At 53.5% G+C, this 9,982-nt stretch overlaps 2 long non-coding RNA genes across 8 annotated transcripts; one reads left to right on the top strand and one right to left on the bottom strand.

The window, feature by feature from the left end:
- Nucleotides 1-220: 220 nt before the first annotated feature.
- On the bottom strand, nucleotides 221-8,133 carry LOC124092183 (uncharacterized). Of its 7 annotated transcripts, none has more exons than XR_009226734.1 (4): nucleotides 7,944-8,133; nucleotides 2,835-4,397; nucleotides 1,941-2,580; nucleotides 221-1,699 (listed from the first exon to the last, which is right to left on the bottom strand). It is a non-coding gene; the product is annotated as an uncharacterized LOC124092183 (long non-coding RNA). The 7 variants fall into 7 exon arrangements; XR_009226730.1 differs by having other exon boundaries at nucleotides 2,835-4,604; nucleotides 7,944-8,132; XR_009226735.1 differs by lacking the exon at nucleotides 7,944-8,133 and having other exon boundaries at nucleotides 2,835-3,707; nucleotides 4,278-4,786.
- A 251-nt stretch (nucleotides 8,134-8,384) lies between these two features.
- On the top strand, nucleotides 8,385-9,528 carry LOC124092622 (uncharacterized). The gene is made up of 2 exons (XR_006851665.2): nucleotides 8,385-8,803; nucleotides 9,191-9,528. It is a non-coding gene; the product is annotated as an uncharacterized LOC124092622 (long non-coding RNA).
- The last annotated feature ends 454 nt before the right edge of the window (nucleotides 9,529-9,982 follow it).

Raw genomic sequence — 9,982 nt, 5'->3', positions numbered from 1 at the left:
CGGGCAGAGCTGGGTGGGCGGGGGTCAGGGCCGCGGAGATGGGGTGGTGGGGGAGTTTAAATGGAAGCGGCGAGGCCACGGGGAAGGGGCCGACTCGGTGGGAGCGAGGGGAAGGAGACGTGGGGGGGCAGGGGGCCCGAGGGGGGTGCAGGACCGGGCGGCGGGTGGGGGAGGGGAGAGCCCACTCCCTCGCCAGCTTCAGCAGCATCAACAACAGCTGTTATTTATTGAGGTTTGGTCCTTTCTCAAACAAGCATTTATGGGGCGCCTCCCGTGTGCCAGGCTCTGTGCCTGGGGCTGGTGAGTAAATGCCAGTTGGCCCCGCCCTCCTGGAGCGCCTTCTGAGGGCTTGACCTGCCCTGGGCCTGCCCTCGGGTTCAGTGCTTTTAACTCCCTCCCGTGAAGTGGGCTAGGCTGGTCCCATTTCACAGATGGGAAAACCGAGGCCAGGGGGGATCCCCTTTGGGTCTTGATTGCCCCTGGGTGGGTCCTCAGACCCTGAGGAGTGGGTACATGAATGAGGGTGACCTGGATGGAGGGGCAGGGCTGAGATTCTAGCCCCAAGTGGCCAGTTTTCTCCTGGGCTTCTTGGTGCCTGGATAAGGAGGAAGGGACAGGCAGTAACACCCCCCCCCCACCCCTGCACCTCACAATTCCAGATACTTACCAGGCAAGGCCCCCAGAGAGTGGGCAAAGCCTTGGCCTTAGGTTTTTCTGGCTCTGGGTTCCTCACCTCTGCAGAGTGTGGGCTAATAACACCCTTGTAGGGCCGAGGGGAGGAGGGGCTCCATGGAGCAGCACACATTGCTCAGGTGCCAGGACCCCGCAGCGCACTCTCTCCCCCTTCACTTCCCCTTGAACATGGAATAACATGTAGAGCTCATGGATACAGCAGGTACTCCATAAGTATCAGATTCCTGGAGCTCCCGCACCCCTGTCCTTACCCCAGCCTCTCTGGACTCCAGCCCCAGACCAGAGAGGCATCTGGTCCTTGCTCCCAGGGCTCCCTGCGGAGAGCCTCTTGAGCTCCACCTGAGGAGCCAGTCCGCTGTCCCTGGCCTCTGCTGGACGTACCTCCATCACCCGTGAGCCTTCTGGATCAGCCCTGGGCCACCTTCCAGATCCCTGTTGCTCCGTCAGAAGGTGGCTGCCCTTGTGTTCTGTTTGCCCTTGACGCTCAAGGCCTTCTCTCTTAGCCCAGTGGCTGGTCCAGCCACCTGTCCCGTGTGTGGCGATGGACGGCCTCCAGACCACAGTGGGAATTTCAGGACTGCTTTGAGCCAGGCACTTCCAGGCTGTGCCACTTACCAGCTAAGAAATCTTATAATTAATCTGCAAAACTCGGACTTTGGGTGCAGCGGTGCAGTCCTGAAATCCCAGTGATTTGGGAGGCTAAGTCAGGAGAATCGAAAGTTCAAGGCCAGCCTGGGACCCTGTCTCAACATAAAAAAGGCTGAAAAGGGCTGAGGATGTGGCTCAGTGGTAGAGCACCCTGGGTTTAATCCCAAGTACAAAACCAAAAGACACACACACACAGCCTCTGCCTCTTTTTATTTGTCCCCTCTCCTTTCTGCCACAGCTGCAGAGTTCCCTTGGGGTCTCTCTCCTCCTGTCTGGATGGAGTGGGGCTTGGCTTGTGCCGTCAGGTGTTGGAAAGGCCCTACTACGCTTCGTCAATGAATCTTTTTTTCTGGGAATCCTGGGAAACAGATTTTTGCATCTTGATTGGATTATTTACTTAATGGAGAGGGTGGGGCCTTGTGACATTGCCCAGGTTGCCCCTGAATTCATGTGGCCCTCTAGGCTGCTCTTTAGTCCTTCACATATTGACCGAAGCATCACCCCCTTGGCAAGCCCTGCCCTGATCCCCCCAATTTAATATCACACCCTCCACACCTCCTCTCCCTTCCCTGGTTTACTTTACTCCCAGGAGTCACTACCTGACGTACTCTGTGGAACCCTTGGTTTTGTGGATCCTGTGTCTCCCTGCAGCATCTCAGCTCTGCGAGGGGAGGTGTTGTAGCCCAGAGATCTGGTGCATTCGGGGCGGTCTGGCTTAGACAGCAAGGTCATTCCTGACGCGGCATAAAGTCAGCCCTGCTTATCCAGGCTGGAGGAGAAGATGTTCTGTGATATCTACGTGGGGACTTGGCGCTCACTGAGGAAGGCTCCCCAGGCCTGCGTCCCGAAGCTCAGGCATGGAGAGAGAATTGGATATTTCTTTTTCTCCCCACTTTTGTTTTGTACTGGGGACCCACCCTGGGGCCTCACAGCATGCCAGGCCAGCACTCTACCTCTGAGGTCTATCTGCAGCTCTTTTTAATTTTTATTTTGACACAGGCTCTCACTAAGTTGCCGAAGCCATCCTGGGACTTGCAATCCTTCTGCCTCGGCCTCCCAAATACCTGGGACTGCAGAGGTGCTCCACCAGGCAGAGGGGGGTGTTTAAAAACCCACCTTGACTCCTCTCGTGAACTTCCCTTTTCAGTCACAGGATCTGAGACCAGGCTGGGAGCTTCTTGTCAAGGCACCTCCCTCTTAGAACCCAGGCAGCAGAGGCTGGAGGGAGGGGCTTGTCCTCTGCAAGTGAAGGACCTTGTTCAGGTAATGAGCTCTGGCTCCTTCAGGGACCTGTCCCCAACTCCTCTTGGCCCAGCGCTCTGGGCCTGGGCAGAAGGGCTATGCAGTGTGCGGTGAGGTGGGGCCCAGCCCAGGGTCTCTGTGTGTGTATAGGGCAGTGGGCACGGTGACCTCACCCCAGGATCAGCTCAGAGCTGTAGTTCTCCCGACACCCCATCTGGCAAGAGGGTCAGTGTGACCTGATTCAGACTTACAAGCTGTGCAACTCTGAGCGTGAATCATCCTCTCTGAACTTCGTTCTTTAACTGAGAGATGGGAATAACTGTTCGCATTCACCTTAGACGACTTTTGTGCTGTTTTTTGTTTTAATTTAGGAAGAGCACAGATTCATCCCCTCATGGCTCTGAGGTTGGGCTCTTGCAGGTCGAGGCCAGGCACCTGCAGGTGGGTTGCCGCTTCCAGACAGGTTCTTGACTGGCACATCCTCTAGAGGGAGGATTGTTATGTCCTCACCTGGCAGAAGGCTGGTGGGGTGGGGGCAGCAGACAGGGATGAGAACTCGCCTGCTCCTCCATGCCTTTCCATGGTCACAGGAGTCCCCTCCCAAGAGCTCCATCCTCCTGAATTAAACGTCTCCCCCAGTAGGCTGGCCTCCCAACACTAAGTTCCTAACCCGTGAGTTTTGGGGAACACATTCAAACCCCAGCACCGTTGGGTGGTGGGTAGGAATTAGATGAAATGGGTAACTTACAAGAGGTCTAGCGAGGCGCCTGGTGCAGCAGCCATCGTTAGAATGACTCTTATGGTCATTTGACAACTGTACCAGGAGGAAGCCGAGATCACAGCAGGAAACCACAGCTGTCGGGCTCTGCCTCAAGAACTCAGCTTGGTGGGGGGCACAGGGCCCACAGTCCCTGGACTCATGTGCCTGTCGGGACCCTGGGAGCCCAGAGGAGACCCTTGGTTCCAGGGAAGGCTTCCTGGGAGAGGGAAAGATGGATCTGTGGCTTCAGACTGGGGCCCAGAGGTGTGGGTGCTCCCATGCAAAACTCACCAGGTTGATCCTTTGGGGTGTCCACTGGAGCCCCTCAGCATTAGGGAGTCTCTAGGTCCACCAGGCACAGGTTCTAGGGAGACCCAGAGGCAACCTGGCCCATCCCAATGGGCTTCGATGCCTTTCCAGGTACTCAGTGTAGCTTCTGCAAACCAACCCAGCGCGGCTCTGATCCTTAGTAGCCACCAGCCTAGCAGTTCTGGACTGGATCGTTTTATATAAACTTTTTATTAATTCTATATGACTTCATTGATTGATTAAAAGAATGATTGGGGGCTCGGATTATGGCTCAGCAGCAGAGCGCCCACCTAGCATGTGCGAGGCCCTGGGTCCAATCCTCAGCACCACATAAAAATAAATAAATAAAATAAAGATATTGTGTCCAACTAAAGAATAAATATTAAAAAAAAAAACTATTGGAGCTGGGTGTGGTGATGCACACATGTAATCCCAGTGACTTGGAAGCCTAAGGCAGGAGGATCGTAAGTTTGAGGTGAGCCTCAGCATCTTAGTGAGACCCTCAGCAATGTAGTGAGACCTTGTCTCAGAATAAAAAACAAAAAGGATGGGATGTAGCTCAGTGTCCTTGGGTTCAGTCCTCAGTCCTCCCAAAATAAAACAAAAACATTTATTGAGCACTTACTGCATGCCTGGCTTGGGTCGGAAGCAGAACACAGCAACATCCTCACACTCATAGCAAGAGAAGACGACGCATAAGTCAATCCACATAGCGTCAGTTCTCGTCATCCACGGTAGTCCTGTCCTTTAAAGCCCCAGCAAACAGTGAATCAGTGAATACCGACCTCTGCTCCGAGGGGAAACACAGGGTCAGGTTCCTTCAGGTGCTGGTCACAACTGCTTTCTCAGCCCATCGACTAGTACTTTGTCTTCTGCATGTTTCGGTTGAAAGACAACAGCTAACATACAGCTGGCTCCCTGTATCTGTGGGTTCTGTGTCTGTGAGTCCAACCTACATTGGATCCAAAATATTCCGAAAAAAAATTTTAGTGTGTTCGGAAGACATGAAGCCTTTTCCCTGTCATTATCCCCCAGACAAGACAGGGTGACAGCTATTTATGCAGCATCTATGCTATACTAGGTATCACGCCACCTAGAGAGATTTCCAGAGCATGGAGGACGTAGCCAGGCGTGGGGCACACTCCAGAGCCCTCCTCCAAAAGGACACTTGTTTACAGGAGGAGAGGCGAAGCCAGGCCAGAGCCTCTCCTCGGCTGACCCCAGCTGGGAGCCATGCACGCTGGGCCACTCCAGTGTTTTCCTGCTCTCTGCACATCCTCAGATGAGCGGAAACGCCCTGTCGGTATTGATTTGGGGTTGCAAATGCATTTCAGTGAGTAAGCAAATTTGCAATGATGGAATCCACAAATAACAAGGATCAACCATATCACATTTTGGTGGTAATGAGTTATGGAGAAAAAAAATAAATAAAAGCTGGGTGTGGACAGAGTGAGGGGTGGAGGAGGGTGTGTATTAGTTTCCTGGGCTGCTGTAACAAAATACCACAAACCAGTGACTTAAAAACAGAAATTTAAGCTGGGCGTGGTGGCACATGCCTGTAATCCTAGTGACTCGGGAGGCTGAGGCAGGAGGATGGCGAGTTTCAGGCCAGTCTGGGCAATTGAGTGAGACCCTGTTTCAAAATAAATCAAAATAGAAAGGCTAGGGTTGGGGATGTGGCTCAAGTGGTAGCACGCTCGCCTGGCATGCGTGCGGCCCGGGTTTGATCCTCAGCACCACATACAAACAAAGATGTTGTGTCCGCCAAAAACTAAAAAAAAAATATATATATATTAAAAAATTCTCTCTCTCTCTCTCTCCTCTCTCACTCTCTCTAAAAAAAAAAAATAAAGATAGAAAGGCTGGGGGCATAGCTCAGTGCAAGGGAGTGAGCAAGTCCTGGGATTCCATCCCGGGCACAGAAAACAAAACCAAAAATCTAACAAAACAGCAAAGAAGCAAAACATCCAGAAATCGATTGACCCCCACTTCTGGCCAGAAATTCAAAACTGAGGTGTCGGCAGGGGACGTGCCCTCTGAGGCCCTAAGGAGAACCCTTCCTTGCACCTCCCAGTCCTGGTGGTCGCTGGCGGACCTTGGCTGACAGACACATTGCTCCTGTCTCTGCCTCCGTGGTCACGTAACGTTTTCCCTGTGGGTTTTTGCCTCTGTGCTCCAATTTCCCTTTTCATATAAAGCCATCAGTATGTCAGATTAGGTCCTCTGAATTCCAGGACTAGCTCATTTTAATTTGATTACACCTGCAAAGATTGTATTTCTTTCTTTTTTTCTTTTTTCTTTTTTTTAGTACTGTGGATTGAACCCAGAGACCCTTAACCACTGAGCCACATCCCCAGCCCTTTTTACATTTTATTTAGAGACTGAGTTGCTAAATGCCTTAGTAAGTTGCAGAGGCTGGCTTTGAACTCACAATACTCCTGCCTCAGCCTCCTGAGTCATTGGGATTACAGATGTGTGCCACCATGCCCGGCTCTGTACTTCAAAATATGGTCCTGTTCACACATTCTAGGTGGGCATGAAGTTTGGGGAAGGGGATGTTCTTCTAGTCCAGGGAGATATTTTAGGGAAGGTTTCTTGAAGGGTGACATTTGAACAGAGACCGATTCTAGTAGAGTTAAGAGTGTTCAGAAGAACGGCATGTACAAGGCCCCTAAGAGGGGCTGTGTCTGAGCCACTATCTCTTCAAGTATCAAAACAAGGTCTAGGAAGGGGTTGAGTTTGGGGATGAGGGTAGGGGGGAGATGGGGAAGGTCTCGACAGGCTGCAGGGATAACTTGTGCTTTGAACTCAAAGGAGGTGAAAGTCACAGAGGGCTGTGGGCAGAGGAGGGGTGTGAGATTCCAGAGGCAGATGGGATAGCACCTGGCTGGCGAGGCCTTGGGCTCAGTATCTTATGGAATCCCCCAAGTCCCACAGAATCCCATACCTTTGCTAGCCTGTTTTTGCAGATGAGGTCTGGCAAATTTAACTCACTCCCATCTGCTTCCTGGTGTGAAAAATAGTAAAGTATCCATAATGTCCATAAAGCAACTTGTTCATTAAATGCAAACGTCTATTGTATTAGTCTCTTTTGTGTTACTGTCACAAAATACGTAAGGCTGGATAACCTTATAAAGAAAAAAATGGTCCATTTTGGTTCACAGTACTGGCCCACAGGTGAGGAGCCACATCTGGTGTCGGCTGTCTTTCTTGCTGTCAAGAGTCCCAGGCAGCACAGGGTACCCCATGGTGACAGAGAGCGCATGTATGTATTGTCTGCCCTCCCTCCCCCTTTTTGGGGGGTGGTGGTGGATATTGGTGATTGAACCCCAGGCCTCACACAGGCTAGGCAAGCACTCTACCCCTGAGCTACCTTGCCAGCTCTTCTTACTTTATTTTTGAAACGGTGACACTAAATTGTTCAGGCTGGACTCAGACTTGTGTTCCTCCTGCCTCAGTCCCGAGTAGCGGGGATGACAGGTGTGCACCATCAGGTCACTTTGCTCCCTCTTCTTACAAAGCCAGTCACAGGGGCTCCACTCTGATGACCTCGTCCAACCCTGACCACCTCTCATCACATTACCACGGACACACCAAGTTCCTGCTCTTTCCGTCGTTACAGTGGGGATGAAGTTTTAGCCCGGGAACCCCCAGGGCCACTCTGAACCACACCCAGCCCGTGGCACCTGTTGCTGATCTTTACCACGTCACCATGGGAGCATTTTGCTGCCTGACGACACCTTGGAGCCTCTATTCTAGCTTTCTTGGTGGCACAGGGGCCCCTGCCATGTGGGGGGCTTGGCAGCCAGAAGCAAGCTCTCAGGGAACCTAAGGTCTCGGGCAGAAAACTGGGGGTTCGTTCAGAGGCCCAGGAGCAGGGTGGTAGCAGGGAGGGGCCGAGTCCCCGCTGGTGCCTCAGGCAGGACATTTCTGCTTTCTGATAGAGGTGGCATGCAGGTCTGGCTTGAGTCCCCCTCGTCCCATCCAAGTCTGGTTGGATCAGCTGGTTCTCTCTGCAGCTTGACTGCCGCGTCGCCCCTCTGGGCCCACATGATGGGCCTTTAATTGGGACCTTGGATGCTCAGGGCATGTTCCACAGAACTGTGGCCAAGGAGGGATTAAACCAAGGTGTTCACTGGGGTCATTCTGTGCAGGTCTTGTCAGAGCCTTTAACATCCCGGGCTTTGCAGTTTTTCAAAACTTATTTGTCCCTTGACATTTTCTTTTTCCTCTCTGAAACTTTTTTTTTGTGGGGACCAGGGCTTTCTGGAAGAGATACAGAAAATCCTACCTGAAGCTAAAGGGGAAGCTTGAATAGTGGAGTCTGAGGCAGAGGTTTCTGGCCCAGCATCAAAGATTTCTTCCTCCTCCTCCTCCTCCTCCTCTTCCCAAGACCTGGGCACTGAGAACGCGGCGGCTGGCGTCCCACAGCTCTGGGGTGGCCCAGCGGGTTGCAAACTTTGGGCAGCCAAATTAGGAACTCAGAGAGGCTGCGCGAGGTCAGCCAGGGCAGGAGTGGGGGCTGGGCTGGGGGCAGAGGGACTCCTGGGGACAGAGAAGCAGGATTCTTGAGCTGGAGTTTGGCCTCTCCTCTTGGACAATGTCCCTTGATCTCTGGGGGGTCTCCGGGCAGCCGGGTCTTCTGGGAAGGCTGTGGAGTCCCCTGGGATGAAGTCCAAGGGTTAGCTCAGCAGAGAAACATCTAATTCCTCCCCCTCCCTCAGTCCCTCAGTCGGGGTCAGAGTGGGAGGTGGCAGATTGGCCCTGCGCTTTGCTTCCCGAGTAAACAGGGGGCTGGCCGGCCTCCCTGCTGCAGCCTCCTGGCCGGCCTCCCCCTGCAGCCTCCGGGCTGGCCTCCCCAGCCCCACTCTGCGCAGTGCCCCCACCCCGCCCACCCCCTCTGACCTCTCCCGGCCCCTCTGGCTGTGGGGACTTCCTTAGTCCTGGCCTGTCCGGGTTTTCAGAGGCCCAAGGGGGTTGCTGGGCAGGCTGCCCTTGAGCCAGCCTGCAGGGGGCTGTTCTGACTGTCCTTGTCATAGTCAGGGAAGAGGCCTGGGCTCTGGAGGCCGGACCCTGCCGCTCTCTGGCCTCACCCACCTCGGGCCACTGGGGCTGCACCTGCGGCCACCAGGGGAGGAGCCTGCTGCTGAGGTGGGTGCCCCTCGGCTTCCTGTCCCGAAGACCTTTAGCTACCCTGTCCCCGACTCTCATCTTGGGACAAGCCCCACCCTGCGCTTCCAGGGAGTAGGGTCTGGGAGGGGCGAGGGTCAGACTCCAGGCGGGACAGCCGGGGAGGCGGGCTGGGGACGTTTAGAAGCTTTTCCTTTCCTAGTTATTATCATCCTCATTATGTCGATTTTCATTTTTAATTGACCCATAATAATTGTGCCTGTTTGGGGGTACAGTGTGACAAGTTGATGATGCATGCTAGTTAGCATTCCACCCCAGACACCACCATTTCTTTCTGTGGGGCTCGGGGATCATCTTTACTGCGGGTGTACTTTAACTCCGGGATCCTTTTTGTTCTTTCTTTCATAGAAAAAAAAATGGACCTGTGCTCTACCAACAGTAAAACCCACCCGCTTCAGTGTACGATTTGGTGACTCAGGCAAACCACACAGCCTGTAACCACCCCCTCAGCTGGGATTCAGATCCCACCCGATCCCTGCGCACCCCGTGGCCAGCAGTCCCTGGCCCTGCACCAGCCCCTGGCCACCACCGGTGGCTCTCCTTCTGCCTTTTTCCAGAGCCCGGTCAGCCCTCTGCATCTGAGGACTGAAAATATTTGGAAAAAAAAAAAAAAAAACTGTCGATGTCTCTTCTGGTCCTTCTCCCCTCAACAATACAGCGTGACCACAGTTCACACAGCACCGGCACCGTACTGGGTGGTGTGAGTCTCCTAGAGATTATTTTAAAAAGAATTTAAAAAGGGATGGGTAGGTTCTGTGCCATTTCATAGAAGGGGCTTGAGCATCTTCCGATTTTGGTGTCCTTGGGGTCCTCAGCATCTGTGCGCACGGAGGGAGGGCTGTATACAGCAGGTCAGATGGTGGTAGTGCTAGTGTGTGTATGAGGCCCTTTTAGCTTGAGGGCCCCTTCTGGGGAGGTACCCCGGGGAGGTGAGGAGATTGAGCTGTGCAGCCCCCTGAGGGGAAGGGAGTGCATTCTAGGCAGCAGGAAAAGCAAGTGCCAAGGTCCTGAGGCAGGAATTTATTTGGCTTCTAAAGGAACACCCAGGAGGTCTGTGTGGCCGGAGCAGAGTGATGGAGGGGGAGAGCACTCAGGGCCTGAAGGTTGCAGGAGAAGGAAGCCTTTACCCCGAGATGTTGA

The sequence above is a fragment of the Marmota monax genome, unplaced genomic scaffold (genome assembly GCF_021218885.2).
Source record: "Marmota monax isolate L192 unplaced genomic scaffold, Marmota_monax_Labrador192_F-V1.1 WCK01_AAM20220418_F8-fsc00102, whole genome shotgun sequence".
Classification (NCBI taxonomy): Eukaryota; Metazoa; Chordata; class Mammalia; order Rodentia; family Sciuridae; genus Marmota; species Marmota monax.
Note: the sequence above shows the minus strand (reverse complement) of the source record. Positions and strands in the feature narration are given on the sequence as shown.